The sequence below is a fragment of the Mytilus galloprovincialis genome, chromosome 8 (assembly GCF_965363235.1).
Source record: "Mytilus galloprovincialis chromosome 8, xbMytGall1.hap1.1, whole genome shotgun sequence".
Taxonomy (NCBI): Eukaryota; Metazoa; Mollusca; class Bivalvia; order Mytilida; family Mytilidae; genus Mytilus; species Mytilus galloprovincialis.
In genome coordinates, this window is record NC_134845.1 from 49,127,708 (window position 1) to 49,131,405 (window position 3,698).

Below are 3,698 nucleotides of genomic sequence, written 5' to 3' on the forward strand. Positions count from 1 at the left end.
AAAATAACGAAACAACAGAAACACTGAACTACTTCAAAAAACAAACGCCAACATACATAGAAAGCGACTATTAAATCGAAACAAGAACAACTAGCTGGAATTTGAACGTTACAGGAAATTGAAATCAACTGTTTGGTAATTGATGATCGGCCACCGTGATAAACCATATATCTATAAAAGCTACAAAGTCTAAATATTAGTAAATGAATTAAAAAAAAAAAACAGAAAACTTTGGCAATGAACTAATCAAAAAGTTCTTGTAAATATACAACAACGTGATTTCACAATTTAAATTAACATGACAAAAGCGTGTCTTATCTAACAAGGCGAGAATATAGAATGACAAATAAGAATAGATAATACGGATATTCAATGTCAAATTTGGAATAAATCGCCTCAATGGCAAAATTACACTGCTATTTGTTATTTCTGTGTTATTTGATAAACGTTGGTGCAACTGCAGTTGCCAGGAAACGTCTATTATTAGATGATCCTGCAGCCATTTTGAATCGTCTGGATCAGTTGGAGAAAACCGTACTAAACCAAACGAAAGAACTTGAACAACTGAAAAGAACACAGAATGGTTGGTATTTTTGTTATATCTTGTCAAAATATCTTATAGGGGATGTTTAGAAAGCATACAATTATCGGTACCAAGTTTACAGCAACGGATTAAAAAAATGGTAAATGTAACTGAATTACCTAATTTTCGTTGTGAAAAAAAAAAACATTTTTCATGTTTCAAATAAACTGTATTTACCTTAAGTTTACGAATTGTGACGTTGATGAGAGAGTTGTCTTATTGGCACTTATACCACATCTTCTTATATCTAAGAACGTATCGTCTCACAAAGGAACTAGTTTAACATATGTAATGATTGAGCAAAGCTCATATAAAAAAAATGTACAATGCAACCCATCTAAATCATGCCCTTTGGGACTCAAATATTGATCGAGTCATCTTAACGCGTAGTATACCGATGAACCATTAATTTCATAACGTTTTTTTATAGGCACATTTTTAAACAACCAAGTATTCTGTTTACCAAGACTTGCACATTTAGATATATGGAGCATATTAACAGTTCAATTTAAAAAAAAAGGTGTGCCCTTCATTTATAATGTTGCAAATGAACTGTACTCCGATTCGGTGGGGAAAACTTATATGAACTATACATTTTGATTACTGAATTATAATTACTGATTGTGTATGTGACTAGTGTCGATATTATGTATCCAGCCTTCAGCAAAGATTTTAACGGGTGTTTTTTTATATGGTGTGGTGTGTCAACACTGTCTTGGGAACGAATAGGGTTGGGCGCTCGTGTGCTAGTTTAATTCCGTCACAATCTGTATGTACCAGTTCGAAGTCAAAAGCCTATGGTTAAGTCATTGACGTTAGTAGCTGTCTGTCATATCTGTAATTCGTTTATTCTTATATTCATAATCATTCCGTTCGTTATTTTGTTAAAACTATAATACATTTCGTTGCCAATGATAGAATCTTCTTAATGTTTGCACTACTCTTGCACAAGGATGTAAAAGTGCAATATGAAGTCATCAATGCTAGCTCTAAATGTAAATCTAAATATGTGAAACAAAATTCAACTCAAACAATATCTGACTATTGTTTTATATCTGAAAAGTTTTATTTGGAGGATACTTTTTTTAATTTTCGTATTGATCGGGAACTTAAAATACATGTAGCAATATCACACCTGTTTCGAATCGTTGTTATTTATTTGCCATGTATAACACGTGCACGTGACGCGACAAGACTCAATACTTTATGACAATATTCACATTTTAAAAAGTAACAATTCAAATTAATGTTGTATTCATTTTTGTTTCCAGATACGAAACCAGCCTTTTTTGCAGTGTTATTAATTTCTGGTGAAAATTTCGGGAACGAACAAATACTGAAATTCGACAGTGTAAAAACCAATATCGGAGGAGGATATGATCCTATAACCGGAGTGTTCATAGCTCCAAAAGATGGAACATATCAATTTACAGGCGTCATTTATTCAAATGGACAGGGTGCAGATATTGAAGCACAGATGAATAAGAATCATGAACTATTGTTGAAAGGCTACTCGTCTGGTTCTTCACATGCTGAGTCACAGGTCATGAGTGGTGTTGTCACATTGAAGACAGGTGATCATATCTTCATTCAGCACAGAGGAGGAGCAGTAGACAATGCACGTGGGGATAGTCATTCGTCTTTTTCTGGATTCATGATATAGGTAATAAAAGAATGATATTACAATAACGACTTCTTGACTTCACGTTTTTTGTTTAATATATATAGAAAAGAAGAAAATGGTATGGTTGTGAATGAGACCAATTTCCGACAGAGACTTAGATGTCGTAGCAGTCAATACTCACATATCATTACACGGCCTTCGACAATGACCAAACCCATACTACAGAGCAAGCCACAAAAGCCGACATAACAAATGCAAATGATGAAACAGACAAAACCAACGATTAGATATAAATGATCTATGTAATACTATCTATTTTCATTTGCATATTTCTTAGCGGTAAAATTACACACAGAAGAGGGTGTCAGCTGGCCCTTATTTAATCATGTTTACTATTTCAACAAAGAAGAAATAAAAGGAAATAAAACGAATCATGTTAAAATAGTACACTAGTCTATAAAGAAGTTAATAGTTTTTAAGCGCTGGGCCTTTTCACTAAATTAATAAATTGACGTTTGTCACGGGACTTTCCGCAAACATTGGAAGGAACATCATATTGATTCATGCAATGTTTGTTGTTCTTGATTACAGAAAAAATTCTGCCAGTTACGATAAAACTAGTCAAAATAAATTCCTCTCATTTAAAATAAACCTGTCTGGACCTAGTTCAACATATGATTTTATAGTAAACAGAGTAAGTTCACTTGGTAAACTCATCTGACCAGTAAATCAAATTTCACTATCTCTTATTATAGATATGATTGTTAAATGTACCGGTATGAATATCAGTGATAAATAACAATTGTTAACTTTTGTCGTACTTCCGTACTGATGTTGTCGATATTATCTCTACCATGTATCCTATTACTATATGGCATCATTTCCCTTGTGGAATAAGTTACATTTCCTCTTTCGGAGAATGAGATTTTTTAACTTCCTTGATTTTTCAATTTGGTGTTCTCTTCTCCTAGAACTAGTATTGTGCTGCGTACAAAATTGGGCATAGAAAAATCCTGTATTCAGAATATTTTCATTCTTGAACTTTAGGTAAGTTTATTAATGAATGATCATTGTTTTAACATATTAAAGTGAAGAATTACCTTTTTTGTCTTTCTTAAAACGTATCTGCGAAATTAATAATAAGAAAAATAAATGTAATTTGATAAAAAAAAAAAACACTTTCTTTTTGTTTTTTAATGAATCTTTCATTTTTTATTTGTGACGTTGTTTTAACAAATCTTATGCTCATAGTTGAAGCTACTATTTTATTATACTTTTTTGGTTTGCATTATCGACTTGTAAGTCGGTCAAAGTTGTTGATTTCAGCATTTTACATGCTTTGATAATTGAACACCGCTTATTTAAAATGATTGTTGGTTTAGTTGTAATCATGGAATTATATTTTTCTCCGGATAAAATTAAAGTGTATACTGTTTTAGTACTATAGGGTTGTGTACGTGAATGAATAGCTTTAAGTGTCACATTTACCAG

General features: G+C 32.0%; 1 long non-coding RNA gene across 1 annotated transcript; it reads left to right on the plus strand.

The window, feature by feature from the left end:
• Positions 1-333: 333 nt before the first annotated feature.
• On the plus strand, positions 334-2,272 carry LOC143043342 (uncharacterized). Its single transcript, XR_012968324.1, has 2 exons — positions 334-583; positions 1,855-2,272. It is a non-coding gene; the product is annotated as an uncharacterized LOC143043342 (long non-coding RNA).
• Positions 2,273-3,698: the final 1,426 nt, after the last annotated feature.